The sequence below is a fragment of the Balaenoptera borealis genome, assembly GCF_965194805.1.
Source record: "Balaenoptera borealis genome assembly, chromosome: X".
In the NCBI taxonomy this organism is placed as follows: domain Eukaryota; kingdom Metazoa; phylum Chordata; class Mammalia; order Artiodactyla; family Balaenopteridae; genus Balaenoptera; species Balaenoptera borealis.
This window is the reverse complement of record NC_138881.1, coordinates 37,806,914-37,830,367: the sequence shown is the minus strand read 5'-3', so window position 1 is coordinate 37,830,367 and position 23,454 is coordinate 37,806,914. Positions and strand designations below refer to the sequence as shown.

The window sequence follows — 23,454 nt, the reverse complement described above, 5'->3', positions numbered from 1 at the left end:
TCATCAGTGATATTGGTCTGTAATTTTCTTTTTTGTAGTATCTTTTGTTTTGGTATCAGGGTGATGGTGGCCTCATAGAATGAGTTTGGATGTTTTCCTTCCTCTGCAACTTTTTGGAAGAGTTTGAGAAGGATGGGTGTTAGCTCTTCTCTAAATGTTTGATACAACTCACCTGTGAAGCCATCTGGTCCTGCACTTTTGCTTGTTGGAAGATTTTAAATCACAGTTTCAATTTCATTACTTGTGATTACTCTGTTCATATTTTCTATTTCTTCCTGGTTCAGTCTTGGAAGGTTATACCTTTCTAAGAATTAGTCCATTTCTTCCAGTTTGTCCATTTTATTGGCATAGAGTTGCTTGTAGTAGTCTCTTAGGATGCTTTGTATTTCTGAGGTGTCTGTTGTAACTTCTCACTTTTCATTTCTAATTTTATTGATTTGGGTCCTCTCCCTCTTTTTCTTGATGAGTCTGGCTAATGGTTTATCCATTTTGTTTATCTTCTCAAAGAACCAGCTTTTAGTTTTATTGATCTTTGCTATTGTTTTCTTCGCTTCTTTTTCATTTATTTCTGACCTGATCTTTATGATTTCTTTTCTTCTGCTAACTTTGGGGTTTTTTTGTTCTTCTTTCTCTAATTCCTTTAGGTTTAAGGTTAGGTTGTTTATTTGAGATGTTTCTTGTTTCATGAGGCACGATAGTATTGCTACAAACTTCCCTCTTAGAACTGCTTTTGCTGCATCCCATAGGTTTGGATCGTCATGTGTTCGTTGTCATTTGTCTCTAGGTATTTTTTGATTTCCTCTTTGATTTCTTGAGTGATCTCTTGGTTATTTGGTAACGTATTGTTTAGCCTCCATGTATTTGTGTTTTTTTACATTTTCTTCCCTGTATTTGATTTCTAATCTCATAGCATTGTGGTCAGAAAAGATGCTTGATATGATTTCAATTTTCTTAAATTTACACAGGCTTGATTTGTGACCCAAGATGTGATCTATCCTGGAGAATGTTCCGTGCACACTTGAGAAGAAAGTGTAATCTGCTGTTTTTGGATGGAATGTCCTATAAATATCAGTTAAATCTATCTGGTCTATTGTGTCATTTAAAGCTTGTGTTCCTTGTTAATTTTCTGTTTAGATGATGTGTCCATTGGTGTAAGTGAGGTGTTAAAGTCCCCCACTGTTAATGTGTTACTGTCAATTTCCTCTTTTAGAGCTGTTAGTAGTTGCTTTATGTATTGAGGTGCTCCTATGTTGGGTGCATATATATTTATAATTGTTATATCTTCTTCTTGGATTGATCCTTTGAGCATTACGTGTCCTTCCTTGTCTCTTGTAACACTGTTTATTTTAAAGTCTATTTTATCTGAAATGAGTATTGCTACTCCAGCTTTCTTTTGATTTTCATTTGCATGGAATATTGTTTTCCATCCCCTCACTTTCAGTCTGTATGTGTCCCTAGGTCTGAAGTGGGTCTCTTGTAGACAGCATATATATGGGTCTTGTTTTTGTATCCATTCAGCAAGCCTGTGTCTTTTGGTTGGAGCATTTAATCCATTCACGTTTAAGGTAATTATCGATATGTATGTTCCTACGACCATTTTCTTAATTGTTCTGGGTTTCGTTTTGTAGGTCCTTTTCTTCTCTTGTGTTTCCCACTTAGAGAGTTTCCTTTAGCATTTGTTGTAGAGCTGGTTTGGTGGTGCTGAATTCTCTTAGCTGTTGCTTGCCTGTAAAGCTTTTGATTTCTCCATCGAATCTGAATGAGATCCTTGCCGGGTAGAGTAATCTTGGTTGTAGGTTCTTCCCTTTCATCACTTTAAGTATATCATGCCACTCCCTTCTGGCTTGTAGAGTTTCTGCTGAGAAATCAGCTGTTAACCTTATGGGAGTTCCCTTGTATGTTGTCATTTTTCCCTTGCTGCTTTCAATAATTTTTCTTTGTCTTTAATTTTTGCCAGTTTGATTACTATGTGTATCGGCATGTTTCTCCTTGGGTTTATCCTGTATGGGACTGTCTGGATTTCCTGGACTTGGGTGGCTATTTCCTTTCCCATGTTAGGGAAGTTTTCAACTATAATCTCTTCAAATATTTTCTCGGGTCCTCTCTCTCTCTCTTCTCCTTCTGGGACCCCTATAATGCAAATGTTGTTGCATTTAATGTCATCCCAGAGGTCTCTTAGGCTGTCTTCATTTCTTTTCATTCTTTTTTCTTTATTCTGTTCCACAGCAATGATTTCCACCATTCTGTCTTCCAGGTCACTTATCCGTTCTGCCTCAGTTATTGTGCTATTGATTCCTTCTTGTGTATTTTTCACTTCAGTTATTGTATTGTTCATCTCTGTTTGTTTGTTCTTTAATTCTTCTAGATCTTTGTTAAACATTTCTTGCATCTTCTGGATCTTTGCCTCCATTCTTTTTCTGAGGTCCTGGATCATCTTCACTATCATTATTCTGAATTCCTTTTCTAGAAGGTTTCCTATCTCCACTTCATTCAGTTGTTTTTCTGGGGTTTTATCTTGTTCCTTCATCTGGTACATAGCCCTCTGCCTTTTCATCTTGTCTATCTTTCTGTGAATGTGGTTTTTGTTCCCCAGGCTGCAGGATTGTAGTTCTTCTTGCTTCTGCTGTCTGCCCTCTGGTGGATGAGGCTATCTAAGAGGCTTGTGCAAGTCTCCTGATGGGAGGGACTGGTGGTGGGTAGAGCTGAGTGTTGCTCTGGTGGGCAGAGCTCAGTAAGACTTTAATCCATTTGACTGCTGATGGGTGGGGCTGGGTTCCCTCCCTGTTGGTTGTTTGGCGTGAGGCGACCCAACACTGGAGCCTACCCGGGCTCTTTGGTGGGGCTAATGGCGGACTCAGGGAGGGCTCACGCCAAGGAGTACTTCCCAGAATTTCTGCTGCCAGTGTCCTTGTCCCTTGGTGAGCCACAGCTGCCCCCCACCTCTGCAGGAGACCCTCCAACACCAGCAGGTAGGTCTGGTTCAGTCTCCTATGGGGTCACTGTTCCTTCCTCTGGGTCCTCATGCGCACACTACTTTGTGTGTGCCCTCCAAGAGTGGAGTCTCTGTTTCCCCCAGTCCTGTTGAAGTCCTGCAATCAAATCCCACTAGGCTTCAAAGTCTGGTTCTCTAGGAATTCCTCCTCCCGTTGCCAGACCCCCAGGTTGGGAAGCCTGACGTGTGGCTCAGAACCTTCACTCCAGTGGCTGGATTTGTGTGGTATAAGTGTTCTCCAGTCTGTGAGTCACCCACCCAGCAGTTATGGGATTTGATTTTATTGTGATTGCGCCCCTCCTACCATCTCATTGTGGCTTCTCCTTTGTCTTTGCATGTAGGGTATCTTTTTTGGTGAGTTCCAGTGTCTTCCTGTCGATGATTGTTCAGCAGTTAGTTGTGATTCCAGTGTTCTTGAAAGAGGGAGTGAGAGCATGTCCTTCTACTCCGCCATCTTGAACCAATCTCAGGAACTCAGCTTTTGATTTTTTTTTTTAACTAAAGTATGGTTAATTTACAATGTTGTGTTAGCTTCAAGTGTACAGCAAGGTGATTAAGTTATATATGTATATATTCTTTTTCAGATTATTTTCCATTATAGGTTATTACAAGATATTGAGTATAGTTCCCTGTGCTGTACTGTAGGTCCTTGTTGTTTACCTATTTTATGTATAGTAGTGTGTAATATTAATCCCAAACTCCTAATTTATCTTTCCCTCCCCACCTCCGCTATTGCATTTGGTAACCATTAGCTTGTTTTCTGTGTCTGTGAATCTGTTTCTGTTTTGTAAATAAGTTCATTTGTATCTTTTTTTTTTTGGATTCCACATATAAGTGATACCATATGACATTTGTCTTTCTCTGCCTGACCTACTTTACTTAATATGATAATCTCTAAGTCCACTCAAGTTCAGCCTTTGATTTTAGACCCTAAGACATATTTTGGATATCTGACTTTTAGAACTGCAAGATAATAAATGTGTGTTTTTTAAGCCAAAAAATAAAAAATAAAAAGACACATGCACCCCAATGTTCATTGCAGCACTATTTACAATAGCTAGGTTATGGAAACAACCTAAATGCCCATCAACAGACAAATGGATAAAGAAGAAGTGGTACATATATACAATGGAATATTACTCAGCCATAAAAAGGAACGAAACTGGGTCATTCATAGAGATGTGGATGGACCTAGATACTGTCATACAGAGTGAAGTAAGTCAGAAAGAGAAAAACAAATATCGTATATTAACACATAAATGTGGAATCTAGAAAAATGGTACAGATGAACCAGTTTGCAAGGCAGAAATAGAGACACAGATGTAGAGAACAAATGTACGGACACCAAGGGGTGAAAGCAGTGGGTGGAGGGTGGGATGAATTGGGAGACTGGGATTGACATATGTATAGTAATATGTATAAAATAGATAACTAATAAGAACCTGCTGTATAGCACAGGTAACTCCACTTTACTGTACAGTAGAAACTAATACAACATTGTAAAACAGCAATATGCCAATTAATAAAATTGATTTAAAAAAAAAAAACAAAGTCACATTAAATGAGTGACAGAGCTAAGGCTAGAAGCAAAGTTCCTTCACTCAAGCCAGTTCAGCCTCCATCTACTTCATTACTTTAAGGAGGCCTCTATTAGTTAAAGTGTTCTCACTTTTAAGCAACTGAAACCAACTTTGACAAAATTAGAAACAACAATAAAAGGTGGAGTGAAATTTAATAGAAAAGTACTTGGTATATCTTACAGAATTAAATGAATTGTTAGCCCCAGGGCACTTCCAGGGCCCTCGGGAGAAAGCATTCACAGAGTTTCTCCCTAAAGAGTTATGATCAGCAGGGAGTTGGTGCCAATGCCTCTCCAGTACTGTCTCTGTTCCAAGGTCCAAATTTCCAAAAGAGAGAGCCTCACCTACCCCAGTGGAGTTGGGTTTCTACCTCCCCATCAGCCATGCCAGGGGGAATGAGGTCGCAGAGTACAGACACGGACGTGAACGCCTCCCCTGAGTTTCATGACATGTCCAGGAAAAGGGTGTTCACCACAACCCTGAAGCCATTGTGAGCCTGACTGAGCATCATCTCAGCAAAGGGAAACCACTGAGTCATGTGACCCAGAGGATTTGAAAAATGCATCCTCCTCCCTATTAGAGAGTTGAGACACAGGCTTGACAGACACCATGTGACGAACTAGAGGCTCATCTCATGTCCCTAGTGACCACAGGCTGTAATTACCGGGCTGTAAATGGTTAAGGATCACACAATGTGTCTCAAACTCCATATGTTCCAGCACTTCTTGCTGGCAAGCCAAGTACATGGAATTTGAGATTCCACAGCACAAAACAAGGCAAGATACAAAGAAACAGAAACAAATTCAATCAAGGCAGTAGGGGATTTTTGCAAAACATGTGGGAGTTTTGCTCTCACAAATCAGCATTCCTCAAGCCATGCCATGCCAACATGTTGAGGTCAGTTTTGAGGTGAGTTGTGAGGAAATGTATTTTTACTAATACTGGTTTAAATAGCAAAGTTTAAGAACCAGTTTCTTAAATAAAAAGAATATCTATGAATACATATATTCCCCCTAATAACATCAGGGTCACATATACATATACTTTCTCTAGGGGGAGAGAAAGGGGTGGTGTTAGAGGCCCCATATAACCTTGGGCAAGCCCAGGGAAGTATGTCACACATGTGGCTGTCATCTGATATCATTGGTAGAGAAAAACTTCAAAACAGCTGCCCAAAGTGATGTCATTGCTGATCTGCCAAGAACAGGGAAGTTTAAAAGTATCCTGGGCTCCTGGTACTGGTTCAAGTTCTGTCTCGTGTTAAGAAAAATTATCCAAAACTGGGAACTTAAGCAGGAGAATGATGGCATATCCTTTGAATGTCATTTTAACCAGGTTCACCCAAAAACTATTTGACTGTACAGGAGAATGCACTTGCGTTTGGCTTTGCTATTTTCTATCTGAAACGGGGCCCCAAGACTGTGAAGTTAGATGTTAATTTGCATCTTTTTGTCCAGTAGAAAAGATGACATTTCTTTTCTATTTCATTTTCTTTTTTATGTTCCCATAAAACATTTACCAGTTTTGTCTTTATTAGCAAATTCATTTCAGCATTGCTTTGACAGTATATATAAATATGTGTCCTTTGAACCAGCCTCACCATCTTGCTGGTACCCTCATTAATTAATGAAATGAATAAAATCTTTGACATGTGTCCATTCTATATTTGCATAAGAGTCATGTTTTTAACATTTTGAAGATTATACTTCAACATGAGGAATGAGTCTGCAATTTTCCAGTTTCCTCAAATGCAGGGTAGTGGGTAAGCTGGGTTCCAAGATCCCTTCCAGTGTCAATACTGTATGATTTCTTCAATAAAATTATGGTATAAAATATTCAGTGGGGTAACTTATTTGTTAGAGAAATTTTCAAAGGGAAAGTTTCAGAAAGGTTTAAGGATGATTATATTTTAAAAAATGAACTTCAGCTAAACAAAGAATCTCAAAATTATCACCACGTAACCTGAGTACCCAGCAATTAAGAGACAGAGTCTGGTAGAGTCTGGCAAAAGCATCCTACCTTGTCTGGAGATGGTTGTTAATCCTCACAGTGCCTGCCTTGTGGAATAGAGTTTGATCACCTGATGAATACGAGAGCCAGAAAATGATCCCTGACTCCTCTTATTCTTGCAGATGAGAGCCTATAGCATCCAGTGGTGAAGAGCAATCCGACCAGGTCACTTGGCTTCTTGCTACCCAAAGTGTGGACCAAGGACCAGCTGCAAAGACATCTCTTGGGAATGCGTTAGGAGTGCAGAATATCGGATCCAGGCCAGACCTAGTGAAACAAAATCTACATTTTAACAATATCCCCTGGTGATTGATATGCACAGAAAGTTTGAGAAGCAGTGATCTGGCTGCAGGTTCCCAAGATGGTTCCCAACCCTGGCTGCACTTGAGAAGTTTTTGCGCTTACAGAGTTGGGGTATTATTAGTATCTGTCGTAGCAGGATGGGAAAGAAGATGACAGATGGAAAACATAAGCCACTCTTCTCAAGTCAAGACTGTAAGAAAAAGCCCAACAAGGGCTTTTACCAATACCAGACTTGTTCAGTTTGGGTTCTAGGAAAGGAGACAGGGAGAGGGAAGGCTAAAGGGCTACAGGGAGGAAGGGAGGAAGTTGAAGAATGACAAGCTTGTGGATTCTTCTCTTGATTATTTCCCCCAGGGATGAAGGAGTCTGTGGCTGGCCAGGATGTCTGTCCCCTGTTCAGGCTAATTTTATTCTGTGAGTTTATCCAGAGTTTAAGAGCAATAATCAGGGGCCATAAAGCCCCAAAGGTCTCAGAAAGCACAAGTAAGGGGAAGGACAGGCTTTACCGTTCTTAACAAAGTCCCTTTCCTCATTCTGCATCCCAGACAGGGAATATTGCTTTATTCAAAAATCTATAGTAAGAAACTCCCATACTAATCAAGTTAAACTACTCACTATCACAACCTGCAGTTGCCATTTTTAGAAACACTGTGCTGTGAACACAAGACGATTGGGTTAAGTACCAGTGGCCTGCAAATGTGGGCCCAAATACTTGTCATAGACATATTCTGACAACTGCATCCAACAATCTGTTTAGCAGTTTCCTGTGCTTTATTCCTTCAATTATGAAGTGCTGCTTGTGGGGCTGGTGGGTTCAGGGGAATCAAAGAGAGCTGTCGGGTGCTACAGAAAGTCTCTTTGGAAAACTTTAAATTAAAAACGATGGTGTATGTAAATTAAACCGATGAGTTTATTGGGGGTACATTAGTCAGGATAATGCTAGCTGCTATGATAATAAACAAACCCAAAATGTATAGTGGTTCAAAACAATAGAAGCTTATTTGGCCCTCAGATAAAGTCCAAAATGGGTGCTCTAACCAGAGACTCAGGGCCTGGGGCTCAGGCTCACTCCACCTTGAGGCACTGACATCTTAAACATGTGGCTTTCAAGATTGCCACGTTTGTCTGCATCAAGCCAGTGGCGTGGGAAAAGCCTTGATGGAGCCCACGTGGAAAGCTTTTATAGGTCAAACCTGAAAGAGGCACATTACTCCTGACCACATTTTATTAGCTAGAATTCAGTGCCTTGGCCACATCAAACCATGAGGGAGGCTGGAAAATGTAGACTAGCTGTGTGCCCAGAGAGGAAATGGGTTCCGTAACCATTTTTGCCACAGTGGGTCAAGAGCATCATTTAAAAATGGGATATAGGGACTTCCCTGGTGGCGCAGTAGATAAGAATCCACCTGCCAATGCAGGGGACATGGGTTCCATCCCTGGTCCGGGAAGATCCCACATGCCGCGGAGCAGCTAAGCCCGTGTGCCACAACTACTGAGCCTGCACTCTAGATCTCACGAGCCACAACTACTGAAGCCCACACACCTAGAGCCCGTGCTCCGCAACAAGAGAAGCCACCGCAATGAGAAGCCCGTGCACCACAATGAAGAGTAGCCCCCGCTCGCCACAACAAGAGAAAGTCCGCACGCAGCAACGAAGACCCAATGCAGCCAAAAATAAATAAAATTAAATCTTTTTTAAAAAATGGGATACAACACAATAGAATAGATCAAACTGAGTTTGACCTGGCATATAGGAAGGGTTAGTGTAGTTTTGGAAAAGCCTTCAGTCACTTATACATTTGTATACATGCATGTATGAACTGGGTTGAAGTATAAAATGTATTTCTTACACTGGGTCACGGCCGAAAGTTAAAGCTATTCTACCAAAGAAAGATCCCTATAGACAACATTAGAAGAGATAGCAAAAGGAGAAAAGGAGGGCTTAGGCCCTGAAGGGGGTTTTTAAATCATTGAGAAGCTGAGCAAGTGTGAATATGCTTAAATATTCATAAAGTGACAGCAACATCTAAAAACCAGACACAGCTGTGTGGACTGGGCTGATCCTGAGAAATACTGGCACATGAGTCAGGTTGGACTTAGGTGCCCATTTACCCCTCTGATAGCAGCCCACCCCTACTCTCTAGGTACCTCACCTGTGCCCATGCACGCCAAGGATGAGGTGATAATTTCGTTGTTCCCAGCAGAACATGCATGGAAAACCCACCATGAATCAAAAGAATGAGGCTGCTAAAGTTAGATAAAGGGCTGCTTTCTTCATTTTAGGGCAAAGACTCTGGTCTCAGTACAACTTTAAATCATATCACACATCACATGAAGAGCCACTCTCTCCATGCTCTGTGGTGCTGTGTATGAGCACATGCGTGTGCACATGGCTATGCTTGAGCACATGCGTGTGCACACGTGTATGCTTGAGCACATGCTGACCTGTGTGCTGAGGCTCAGGAGAGGTAGAATGATAGAAAGTTCCAAAAGCATAGAGAATTCTTAGCATAAATAAAATGAATGGAGCCAGGTTGATCTATTCTGATGAGACTTGATATAGGAAATTATTTCAGTGGGCTTTTCTAGGGAGAGACAGGGCATACAGTTGACCTTTGAACAACACAGGTTTGAACTGCTCAGGTCCCCTTGTAGGCGAGTTTTTTTCAATAAATACATACTACACTATTACACGATCCGTGGTTGGTTGAATCTGTGGATGTGGACCTGAGGATGCGGAACCATGAATATGGAGGGCTGACTGTAAACTTTTAGGTGAATTTTTGACCAAGGTGGGGAAGGGGGTTTAGTAGCCCTAACCCCTTCGTTGTTCAAGGGCCAACTATAGTTTGGAAAAATACAGCAGAAATGACATTTTGAGTGTAGGGACCCTTTGGTGAGCCATAGAACATGCTTTAGGGTTGAAGTCAGCAGACCTATATTTGAGTCCCAAAGAGATAGTTTATTCTTCCCATCATACAGATAAGGAAACTCAGAGTCATAGAGGTTACACCCAAGGTCTTTCAGCTCATAGGTGGAACTGGCACTCAAAGAAGTAGGCTCAGTAATGGGAAAGGACAAGAATCTACCAAGCAGGACTGTCTAGCTGGGGGCAGAACATGCTGGGACAGCAGGAAATTCAGATGGTGGCTGAGGGCACCCTGAGAGATGCAGTTAACTGGGGCTCTTGAGCAGCGGGACAGAGATAGCCATCCTTACTAGGGTGCCCTGGGCCCTTGTTTCACCAGGAGAAAAGGATGAGGCAACAGCAAGATGCAAAGGTGGTGGACATTCTGTGAAATGCCATCAGCTAGATGCATCCCATCTCTTCCCTGCTGTACTATATTCCCTGGGGGATACACACACACACACACACACACACACACACACACACACACACACACACACACACTCCTATATATTTATATATATTCTAAATTTAAAAGAAAAAGCTTAATCATCTGTAAAACGGGCACCCAACTCAATTTTCCCATGCAGATCTATAAATCTAGCCCCTCCCTTCCCCATTCCCCCTCCCACGACCCACCGGAACAGGGCTGGAGACAGTCACTTCTTAGAAACACTAAAAATATACATTACATCATTCCTCCTCCACAGTCTCTAACCCCCCTACAACAAACCAAGTAATTTGAGCCCCTCTGCAAGGCCTGCCATAGCTTCCCTTTGAGGTCTGTGTTTTCCCTATTTATCGTACCTGGGAGACTGACAGACATATGTTTTATGATACATTATATATTAGGCTTGGCTAGAGGTTCCATTTCCATTAAAGATGACTAAAGCACTAAGGCATAGCTGCCTGGACCTCCCCTGCCATTTGTCCTCTGAAGCTATTCTCTAAGCTATATTTCTGTCTTTTAGTATGACATTTGCTCACAAAATGGACAGAACTTGGCTGTTAAAAACCAAAGACTCTTTGCTCCTACAATATTTTATAGAACAGAGCACTGGAGCCCTCTTCTTAAATTCCTCCCGTTCTCGGTTCTGACAATTGCCCAAAATAGACGAGTGCTCCCCAAAGCTGCAAAATCACATCTCTCTTTAAAATACCAGCTAAAACTGAGAAAGAGAAAATAAAAACAGATCTACTTTTTCAAAATGGGGTTATGCAAGTTGCTGCTCCCTTCAGGCATTTGTTCAGCAATCGGCACCCAGTTCCTGCACAGTAATTGGTTAAATGCTCACCCTCATTCATAAGACACATACTTGGGAAGAGTACTGCTCTTCAACACTGTTTTTAAACTTAGAAAGATGCCTTTAGACCAATTTAGACACTATGTTCTTGCACAGGTATTAGTAAAATAAGCAAAAGACAGTGCATAAAAGTTGAAGCAACATCAGGAAAAACCCAACCTTCATTAACATTATGAACTATGATTTAAGACTGGTAAGGGGAAAAAATTAACTTCATTTATTCTATGCAAGAGTCATTGATTAATTGAAAATACACATCAAAGAGCTTCATTGGCATATAGCAGCTCTGGTACCCCAAGAAAGTTTGTGTTGGAAGGGATTCCCTATGGCACACACACAGACACACAGAGACCCCAAAACACTACAGGAGCCATCACTCCCTCTCACTATGAAGGATGTCCATCTAGCTTCATGAGTATATTGATAGCCAGGCCCAAAGAGAACACTGAGTCTAACAATGCACAAACAGACACACAGCAATTTATAGATGTATAAATACGTAAAGAAGAAGAGAAACATATCCTTTAGTAATTTTTTTTAATCTGGAAGTTTTCTCCACAAGTGGTTTTCCATCCTCTATTTCCCACAATTAGTGTCTTATGAAGGAAAACATTCCCCCTCCTTCTCAATTTTCCATCCTGAAGACTGTTCCAAAAATGTGTGTGGATGCCCCATCCACATCAGCCTTCACATTCACTGCCACGTAGAGTGGCAAACTTCTGGGGCACTGATTACTCATCCTCTCTCTGAATACAGGATGCTCAGTCTCTTTGTAAGTCTCCTTTTGAAAGTTGATGAGATATTAAAGAGGCATATCAATGGAACTTGCTCCACCCTTGCCCCACCCAAGATGTGCAGGCACTACTCCAAATATGAATCTGCTCTGTTCTGAGAAGCGTTCCAGTTTGGGTGTTGTCTGTGGCAAACACAACCACAGAAGGTCATTACTGGAGCAGGACTTCCAGAATAGCTGAGTGAGGAGCTTGGTAAATCCTCTTCCCAAAGAGCAACAATAAAACTGGACAAAATTGTCAAAAACAACAATTTCTGGAATCTGGAAATTGACCAAATGCAAAAAACAGATAAGCACTTATTTAAGAAGAACTATTGAATCTCAGTAAGAACAGGGAGAGTTTACTGTGTTTCTGCCTGAAGCTGTTCCCTACCTCTCAGCTCTGAGGCACAAGGGTTCTACAAGGGCAAGGCAGGCCATAAGCACCAGCAGCTCCATTGCTAAAGGGCTTGACATGATTTGGAGTAAGCATAGAAAAATTCATGCCCAGGGGCATTGTTGAAAACAGTAGCAATCTCGGCAGTAAATAATCAAAGAAGACCAAAAAAGCTAGTTTGAGATTGCCATACTGGTTGGGTATGCCCTCAGAAAGCTAAAAAAATTATCAGTGAGATCTGGGGATCAAGACAGCCACGGTCAGCCTTGATAAGCTCCCAAATATCCCTGGGGGTCTGAAAGGCTATGTGTTTACACTCAGAAGAGACTGGAGAGGTCCTTAGTGAGCTACTCATCCTTGGATGAATGTGAAACTTTGCAAGCACAGAAAGCAAAAGCTGTGAAGGACTTGTACAGTACCTAAACTCTGAATGTCATTTCCCAAACACACAGATCCACTGGCAAGGGTAAAAGCCCTACTGGCTCAAGGTGCTTAAACAAAACATCTGACCAATCTTTGGCTAACCACTAAGTTATGCTAACCAAGGAGCAACCCCAGAAAACCAGGCTTAAACATAAAATCAAAAATTATTTTTTTTAAATTGGAGTGGGGGGTTTTTTATCTAAAGAAAACAAAAACACCAATTTGAAAATATATATGCACCTCCATGTTCACTGCAGCATTATTTACAATAGCCAAGATATGGAAACAACCTAAGTGTCCATCAATGAATGAATGGATAAAGAAGACGTGAGATAGATATAGATATATATATAGATATATATATAGATATATATACACATATGTGTGTGTATATATATATATACTATTCAGCCATAAAAAAGAATGAGATCTTGCCATTTGCAATAACATGGATGGACCACGGGGACATTATGCTAAGTGAAATAAGTCATATAGAGAAAGACAAATACCATACGATCTCACTTATATGTAGAATCAAAAAAAATGAGCTCATAGATACAAAGGACAGATTGATGATTGCCAGAGGCGGGGAGTTGATGGGTGTGTGAAATGGGTAAAGGCAGTCAAAAGGTTCAAACGTCCAGTTATAAAATAAATAAGTCATAGGGATGTAATGTACAGCATAGTAACTATAGTTAATAATACTGTACAGCATATTTGAAAGTTGCTAAGGCAGTAAAAGTCCTCATCACAAGAAAAAAAATTTTTGTAACTATTATGGTGATGAATGTTAACTAGACTTATTATGATGACAATTTCACAATATATACAATATCAAATGTTGTACACTTGAAACTAATATGATTTTATATGCTAGTTATACCTCAATTTTTAAAAAGAATTGTTTTCTTAAAATATTGAGTAGAGACATCAGTGATTGCACACTACTAGGGAGAGAGACACCATAGAATTAGTCCAGGCAAGTCACTAAACAAATAAACACCAAAAAAACAAAAACAGCAACAATAAAACCAGGGGAGAGGAGAATAAGAATCCAGAGATGCTATAATACATTATCGAAAATGTCCAGTTTTCAACAAAAAGTTATGAGGCATGCAAAAAACAAAAACAAGACAGGGTGACCCATACACAAGAAAAAAGGCAGGCAATAGAAGCTGTTTCTGAAAGATCTCAGGTGATGGACTTACCAGACAAAGAATTCAAAGCAGGTATTACAAATATGTTCAAAGAACTAAAGGAAACCATGTTTAAAGAATTAAAAGGGGGGAGGAGCCCTTGTGGGCCTGGCCTGCCTGCTGCCAGAACGCGGAGTCTCTGCCTCAGCTAGGGGCCAGCAGCCTGCGTGGGAGAGACGCTCCGCCGCCAAGGGCTCGGTGGCAGAGCAGTTCTGCGGCTCTCTTCCTCCCTGTCTCCGGGCCTGGCGCGGGATGCCAGTCACCCCGAGCTTTCCCCGCACTGGCGTGCCTCCAAAATCTCGCTTCTGCCCTGGCTACAGCTCAGCGCCCCGTGCTGGCTGGCACTTTTCTGCTGCTTGGAAGGAAAGAAGATCTTCAAGCTGCAACTACAGGAAGGTGTGGGGAAGACTATTCCTGTTCCAGTGGCAAAACCTGGGACAATCTTGGCATATTTCAGAAAATCCAAGGATAAGAAATTCAGCCAGGCTTTGCAAGGGACTAAAATGAACAGCACCCAAACCAGAGCAATCAAGACAACCCAGAAACCAAGGGCACACATCAAGAAGGTGGCTGTCTAAATGCCAAGAAGAAAGCTCTCACCAGAACCCAATCATGCTGGCACCCCAATCTCAGACTTCCATCCTCCAGAATGTCAAAACTCACCAGTGGAACTACATCATTAAATAACCAAAAATGTCTGTTTTTTTTTAACTTGACTGCATATGTATGTTTGTATAATAGTTGTTAACTACACATTCTAGTGTCCTTGTTTTTTTTTTCTTTAGTATTAAGAGGCTACAATAAGAAGCCCACTAGGAATGTTGACAGTGAAGGAAATAATTGGCTCTCTGGGAGATAAATGGTAAAATCAATATTAGATTATAGATCAGCAGACTTATGACAGACCAGATGGCTTCTGGTTGAAGTTTTAACATATTTAAAGAAAAAAAGGTGCCACACAGAAGGGGCATCAGTCAACTGTGGAAATGCAGGAAAAGAAGCCAAGACTTTGGGCAAAAGGTAATGATCATGAAAGGAAGAAGGGACCCTAGTCATTAGACATCAAGTTACTTATGTCCCACAGGCAAGGTTGGCCCTTAAGATTTGGAGCCAGGGGACGGCTCTTAAGTCTTTCTGATCTGAATGGAAAGTCCAACTCTATTGTGAAAACGACCAACAGGTATTCTCACCTGTTGCCATTAAACATTCAATTCATCTAACTCCCATTGTTTTGATTCCATGCTCACCAAGAAATCTAATTTCCACATCTGCCTCTCTGTTATATGATCCTTGTCACTATAATATTTCACAGTAAATTATTAAAACAGACTTTGGTTAATGTTTATTGCATGACCACATAGTTTGGCCATGGGGAAGCAATGTGCCAACCCTGCTGACTCAAATACTTATAGTTCGTGTAAAAGTTATATTTCTCAGTGCATATAAATAAATTGATTCTTTGATATTAAAAAAAAGAATTAAAAGGAAATATAACAATAGCAACTCATCAAATACAGAATATCAATAAAGAGACAAAAATTATTTTAAAAGGACCATTTTGAAATTCTGGAGTTTAGAACTACAATAACTGAAAGGAAAAATTCACTAGAGGGACACAACAACAGACTTAAGCTGGCAGAAGAAAGAATCAGCAAACTTGAAGGTAAATCAATAGAAATTGTCCAATCCAAAGAACAGAAAAAAAACATAATGAAGAAATATTAGCAGAATCTGAGAGATCTGTGAGACATCATTAAGTATACCAACATAAGCATACATGGAGTCCAAGAAGAAGAGAGAGAAAAAGGGGTAGAAAAGAACATTTGAAGACATAATGGCCAAAAACGTTATCAAACTTCATCAAAAACATTAATCTACACATTCAAGAAGCTCAATTAACTCCAAGTAGAAAAAAACACAAAGAAATGCACACTGAGATACGTCATAGTTGAAGTGTTGAAAGCCAAAGAAAAAGAGAAAATATTGAAAGTAGCAAGAGAAAAACAATCCATCACATACAATGGGGAGGGGACTCAATAGTTTAACACCAGAAATGGTGGAGGCCCAGAAAGCAGGAGGGTGACATATTCAAAGTACTGAAAGAAAAAAAAAAATCAACCAAGAATCTCATGTCCAGCAAAAATGAAGGCAAAATAAAGACATTCCCAGATAAAGATGACTTGCCGTATAAAGAATACTAAATACTAAAGGAAATTCTTCAGGCTGAAAAGAAATGGCACTAGACAGTAATTCAAATTCACACAAAGAAATAAAGAGTATGAATAAAGGTAATTATGTAGTTAAATAAAAAAGATAGAATAAAGAGAGTTTTTCTCGTTTCTTCTCTTAACATATTTAAAAAAGAATCGCATAAAGAATAGCTATAATTGGAGGAATATAGCATATAAAGAAGTAATACATATGACAATAGTATCACAAAGGAAGGGGGAGGCAATAGAGCAATACTGGAGCAGTTTCTATATTTTACTGGAATTAAGTTAGCATTATCTGAAATAGATTGTTTTTAAGTTTAGAAGCATATTATAATTCCTCCAGAAGAAGCACTAAGAAAATCATTCCAAAAAATATAATTAAAAACAAAGGAATTTAAAGGGGACACTAGAAAAAAATTATTTAATACAAAAAAAGGTAATAAAGGAGGAATACAGGAACAAAAAGACATGATACATAGAAAATAAATAAAAATCGAGAGATATGATACAAATACATCAATACCTACATTAAAAAATAAATGATTATATGCACTTTGGCATCACATACATGAAAATGGCAATGAGATGAAAAAGATTAGCATGGCCCCTTTGCAAGGATGATATGCAAATTTAAAGTGCTCCATATTTTTTTGAGTGAAAAAAGCCAATCCCAGATTGTTACATAACACATGGTTCCCTTTATATAACATTTTTGAAATGATGAAATTTTAGAAACAGAGGTCAGATTAGTGTTTGCCAAGGGTCAGGGAGGGGCAAGGGTGGTGGTGGCAGGGAAGTGGGAGTGGTTATAAAAGGGCAACAGGAGTGATCCTTGTGGTGTTGAAACTGTTCAGTTCCTTGACTGTGGTGGTGGATACACCAACCTACACAGGTGACAAAACTGTATAGGACTTAATAAAGTTATGGTCCCCCACTCCACCCCCCCACACACACAAATGAGTATAAATAAAACTAGGAAAATCTGAATAAGAGCTATGGATCATATCAATGTCAATACCCAGGTTATAATATTACACTGTAGTTTTGCAAAATGTTACCATTGCAGAAAACTAGCCAAAGTGTACCACGGACCACTCTGTATTATTTCTTAGACCTGCATGTGTCAATGCAATTTTATAGAGAAACAAAAATCTTTTCAACAAAAGGCACTGGGACTACTGGATATCCACATGAAAAAAGATGAATTTAGATGCTTTCCTCACACTATCCACAAAAATTAACTCATAGTGCATCATAGACCTAAAATGAAGAGCTAAAAGTATAAAACTTCCAGAAGAAAATACAGGAGAAAAACTTTATGACCTTGATCTAGGCAAAGACTTCTTAGATACAACATCAAAAATACAATCAATGAAAGAAAAATGATAAATTGCACTGTATAAAAATTTAAAACTTTGCTCTTCAAAAGGCACTTTTAAGAAAATTAATAGACAAGCCACAAACTGAGAGGAAATATTTGTAAATTATATATCTGATAAAGGATTTGTATCCAGAGTATGTATAGAACTCTTACAACACAACAGTAAAAAGACAAACAACCCAGTTAAATTTTTGGCAAAAGATTTGAATAGACATTTCAGCAAAGAAACCTATAAATAATAAATATGTACAAAGATGCTCAACATCATTATTCATTAGTGAAATTCAAATTATAACTACAATGAGCTATCATTTCACACCCACTAGAATGGCTATCATCAAAAAAGATAGACAGGGGCTTCCCTGGTGGGGCAGTGGTTGAGAATCCGCCTGCCAATGCAGGGGACATGGGTTCGAGCCCTGGTCTGGGAAGATCCCACATGCCGCGGAGCAACTGGGCCCGTGAGCCACAACTACTGAGCCTGTGCGTCTGGAGCCTGTGCTCCGCAGCAAGAGAGGCCGCGATAGTGAGAGGCCTGCGCACCGCGATGAAGAGTGGCCCCCGCTTGCCGCAACTGGAGAAAGCCCTCGCACAGAAACAAAGACCCAACTCAGCCATAAATAAATAAATAAATAAATAAATTAAATAAATAAATAAATAAATAAAGATAGACAGTAATAAGTGTTGGCAAGGATATACAGAAACTAGACTCTTCCTTTAGCATATGACTCATCAATTCCACTCCTGGTTATTTATGAAAGAGAAATAAAAACATACATCCATACAATGACTTGTACATACATGTTCATAGCACCATTATTCATAATGGGCAAAAGGTGGAAACAATCAAATATCCATCAACTGGCAATGGAGAAACAAATGTATATCCATACAGTAGAACCCTATCAGGCAATAAAAAGCGATGAAGTTCTTATACATGCTACAATGTGGCTGAATTTCAAAAAACATTATGCTGAGTGAAAGAAGCCAGACCCAAAAGACCATATACACGGTATGATTTCATTCTGATGAAATGTCCAGAAAAGGCAAATCTATAAATACAAAAAGCAGATTAATGGTTGCCTAGGGCTGGAGGTGGAAGGGTTACAAATGGTCATGAGAGATCTTTTGGAGGTGACGGAAGTGTTCCAAAACTGGATTGTGATGTTTAGTCAACTCTATAAATTCAACAATCATTGAATTCTTCATTCAAGAATCACTGAATTGTACACTTAAAAGGAGTGAACTCAGGGTATGTAAATTATGCTTTAATAAATCTGTTTAAAAAAATAAACACAACCATTACCAGGAAAGGCTATCCCTAAATAAATTACAAATAAACATGTTAAGCACCCCCAGAACAGCTTAGTGTGAATGAGTTTACTAGAAGCACAGCCTGAAGAAATTAATTCCTAGCAGCAGAAGGCTGATTTCAACAAAGAGAGACCTTACAGGGAGCAAGAGGGGCACAGCCCTGTGCTTCCCATACCAGGAGGTTTCCCTACCCAATCACTGCATCTATTACTCTTAATCTTATTCCTTTGGGAAAGGGAAATAGAAATCAAAGTACAATTTATGCTTTTCTAAAGATCTTAAGAAGCATTTCCCATTGAGGGAGTCTTGATTTTCAAACAAGTGTTTCAAAATAAGGTATCAGATGTCATTCCACATAGAAGACCAATAGTGAATCCGGGGGCTTAAGAAGGACTCAACCAGTCTGTAGCCATTTACTAGACTGGAAACAGGCTCATATGACTCATTTTAATTACACTCTCCTGCCACACACACTCACAACAAATTAACAACCAACTTTCATAGATAATCATAACAATTGCTACTTATTGTGTGTCAATCATTGTAGTCAGGGCTTCAACCCTCTCAACAAACATAACCCTTTGAGTCAGGATCTATCTTTATCACTACTTTACAGATGAGGAGTCTGAGGCCCGAAGAGGTTATAAAACTTGCCCACTGTCAGGCATCTGATAATTATGAAGCTGAGATTCTTCTCTATAAGCCTTCTAACTGCAGAGGCTACATTCTCAGCCCCTACACTCTAGGGCAGTCTTTCTCAAACTTTCTTTTTAACCACAAGTTGGAGTAAAAAATACATTCTACATCATAATCCAGGACGTACAGGTTTACCTACAAATGAAGCTCCATGAAACAATACTTAACCTTACTATGCACAATGCACACTGATATTTTTATTCTATTTATCTTATTGTACTCTTTAATATCTTGGTCAATACCACTAACTCCATTTCATGACATATTCATGGATCACCACTCACAATTTTTAAAAAAAACACTACTACTTATAAAACGTGTAAATGTCACATTGAGATGAGACTCTAGAGAAACTTTGAAGATCTCTGTAGACCAGTCCGTCAAAGTCAAGTGCCTGACAGCCTGATTATCCACTCACTCTACAGCCCTTCACCCACAAGAGGAAGGAGGAAGAGAGAGCTAAAAGCCAGCCCGAGTGGATCACCCAGTGAATGGCCCCTAATCAAGTGTGCATTAGCCAGAACCTGGCCATGGGGATGGCAGGAAAAGAGAGAAGCAATCCATTTGCCTGAATAAAGTGCGCCAAAACAGAATTCTTAGCAACAAACCCAGAAACCAAGAGATTCTAAGAAAAATCTCATTTACCTAGGACTAGAGTATCATGGGTAGGCCAGTATCAAATTCACCTTGCCTTAATACCACCTCAAGATACTTTATAAGGGACAGACCTTCAAGATGGCTAAGGAGTAAGATATGGAGATCACCTTCCTCCCCACAAATGCATCAGAAATACATCTACATGTGGAACAACTCCTACAGAACACCTACTGAACGCTGGCAGAAGACCTCAGACCTCCCAAAAGGCAAGAAACTCCCCACGTACCTGGGTAGGGCAAAAGAAAAAAGAAAAAACAGAGACAAAAGAATAGGGACGGGACCTGCACCAGTGGGACGGAACTGTGAAGGAGGAAAGGTTTCCACACACTAGGAAGCCCCTTCGTGGGCAGAGACTGCGGGTGGCGGAGGGGGGAAACTTTGGCGCCATGGAGGAGAGCGCAGCAACAGTGGTGCAGAGGGCAACGGAGAGATTCCCACACAGAGGATCGGTGCCGACCAGCACTCACCAGCCCGAGAGGCTTGTCTGCTCACCCGCCAGGGCAGGTGGGGGCTGGGAGCTGAGGCTCGGGCTTCAGAGGTCAGAGCCGAGGGAGAGGACTGGGGTTGGCTGCGTGAACACAACCTGAAGGGGACTAGTGTGCCACAACTAGCCAGGAGGGAGTCCGGGAAAGAGTCTGGACCTGCCAGAGAGGCAAGAGACCTTTGTTTCGGGGTGTGTGAGGAGAGGGGATTCCTTCCCAGTGTGTCCACAGAAGGCAGAGCACCACCTAAGCGAGCTCCAGAGATGGGCACAAGCTGCGGCTATCAGCTCAGACCCCAGAGACCGGCATGAACTGCTAACACTGTGGGCGCCGCCACCAAGAATCCTGTATGCAATCGCAGGTCACTCTCCACACCACCCCCAGGAACCTGTGCAGCCCGCCACTGCCAGGGCCCCATGATCCAGGGAAAACTTCCCCAGGAGAAAGCACGGTGTGCCTCAGGCTGTTGCGAGGTCACCTCAGCCTCTGCCACCTCAGGCTCGCAATGCATTCCATGACTACCGTACCCCTCCCTCCCCGCTGCCTGAGTGAGCAAGAGAGCCCTAATCAGCTGCTGCTTTAACTCCCTCCTGTCTGGGTGGGGAACAGATTCCTGAGGGTGGCCTACACACAGAGGCAGGGCAAAAACCAAAGGTAAAACCCAGGAGCTGTGCAAACAAAGAAGAAAAAGGGAAATTTCTCTGTGCAGCCTCAGGAGCAGCAGATTAAATCCCCACAATCAACTTGATAAACACTACACCTGAAGAATACCTGAAGCGACAACATATGTTCCCAAAATTAAGGCCGTGGACTTCAGGAGCAACTGTAGACTTGGGGTTTGCTTTCTGCGTCAAATTTGTTTCTGGTTTTATGTTTATCTTAGTTTGGTATTTAGAGCTTACTATCATGGGTGGATTTGTTTATTGGTTTGGTTGCTCTCTTCCTTTTTTTTTTTTTTTTACTATATATATATTTTTTTCCTTTTCCTCTTTTTGCAAGTGTGTATGTGTATGCTTCCTTGTGTGATTTTCTCTGTATAGGTTTGCTTTTACCATTTGTCCTAGGGTTCTCTCTGTACATTTTTTGTTTTGTTTTGTTTGTTTTAACCTTTCTTCCTTTTCTCCTGAGCTGTATGGCTGGCAGGTCTTGGTGCTCCAGCCGGATGTCAGGCCTGAGCCTCCAACGTGGGAGGGCTGAGTCCACGACACTGCACCACCAGAAACCTCCCAGCCCCATGTAATATCAATCAGCAAGGGCTCTCCCAGAGATCTTCGTCCCAACACTAAGACCCAGCTCCACCCAATGCCCAGTTAGGTCCAGTGCTGGAAGTCCCATGCCAAACAACAACCAAGACAGGAACAAAACCCCATCCATTAGCAGAGAGGCTGCCTAAAGTCATACTAAGGTCACAGACACTCCAAAACACACCACCAGACGCAGCTCTGCCCACCAGGAGGACAAGATACAGCCCCAGCCACCAGAACACAGGCATCAGTCCCCTCCACCAGTAAGCCTACACAAGCCACTGAACCGACCTCAACCACAGGGTGCAGACACCAAAAATAACGGGAACTATGAACCTGCAGCCTGCAAAAAGAAGACCCAAAACATAGTAAGTTAAACAAAATGAGAAAACACAGAAATATGCAGCAGATGAAGGAGCAAGGTGAAAACACACCAGACCAAACAAATGAAGAGGACATAGGCAGTCTACTTGAAAAAAAATTCAGAGTAATGATAGTAAAGGTGATCCAAAATCTCGGAAAGAGAATGGAGAAAATACAAGAAAAGTTTAACAAGGACTTAGAAGAACTAAAGAGCAAACAAACAATGATGAACAACACAATAAATGAAATTTAAAATTTTCTAGAAGGAATCGAGAGCAGAATAACTGAGGCAGAAGAACGGATAAGTGACCTGGAAGATAAAACAGTGGAAATAACTACTGCAGAGCAGAATAAAGAAAAAAAAATGAAAAGAATTGAGGACAGTCTCAGAGACCACTGGGACAACATTAAACGCACTACCATTCGAATTATAGGGGTCCCAGAAGAAGAAGAGAAAAAGAAAGGGACTGAGAAAATATTTGAAGAGATTATAGTTGAAAACTTCCCTAATATGGGAAAGGAAATAGTTAATCAAGCCCAGGAAGCACAGAGAGTCCCATACAGGATAAATCCAAGGAGAAACACGCCAAGACACATATTAATAAAACTATCAAAAATTAAATACAAAGAAAAAATATTAAAAGCAGCAAGGGAAAATCAACAAATAACATACAAGGGAATCCCCATAAGGTTAACAGCTGATCTTTCAGCAGAAACTCTCCAAGCCAGAAGGGAGTGGCAGGACATATTTAAAATGATGAAGGGGAAAAACCTACAACCAAGATTACTCTACCCAGCAAGGATCTCATTCAGATTTGACAGAGAAATTAAAACGTTTACAGACAAGCAAAAGCTAAGGGAATTCAGCACCACCAAACCAGCTTTACAACAAATGCTAAAGGAACTTCTCTAGGCAGGAAACACAAGAAAAGTAAAAGACCTACAATAACAAACACAAAACAAATAAGAAAATGGTAATAGGAACATACATATCCATAATTACCTTAAATGTAAATGGATTAAATGCTCCAACCAAAAGACAAAGACTGGCTGAATGGATACAAAAACAACACCTGTATATATGCTGCCTACAAGAAACCCACTTCAGACCTAGGGACACATACAGACTGAAAGTGAGGGGATGGAAAAAGATATTCCATGCAAATGGAAATCAAAAGAAAGCTGGAGTAGCAATTCTCACATCAGACAAAAGAGACTT

At 40.6% G+C, this 23,454-nt stretch overlaps 1 long non-coding RNA gene across 1 annotated transcript in view; it reads left to right on the top strand.

Moving 5' to 3' along the window:
* The window catches only part of LOC309621205, a 196,269-nt gene extending 173,399 nt beyond the window's left edge, over positions 1-22,870 (top strand). Inside the window, exon 2 of the long non-coding RNA XR_014239819.1 lies at positions 20,198-22,870. This is a non-coding gene — a long non-coding RNA (uncharacterized lncRNA). The remainder of the gene's footprint in view (positions 1-20,197) is intronic.
* The last annotated feature ends 584 nt before the right edge of the window (positions 22,871-23,454 follow it).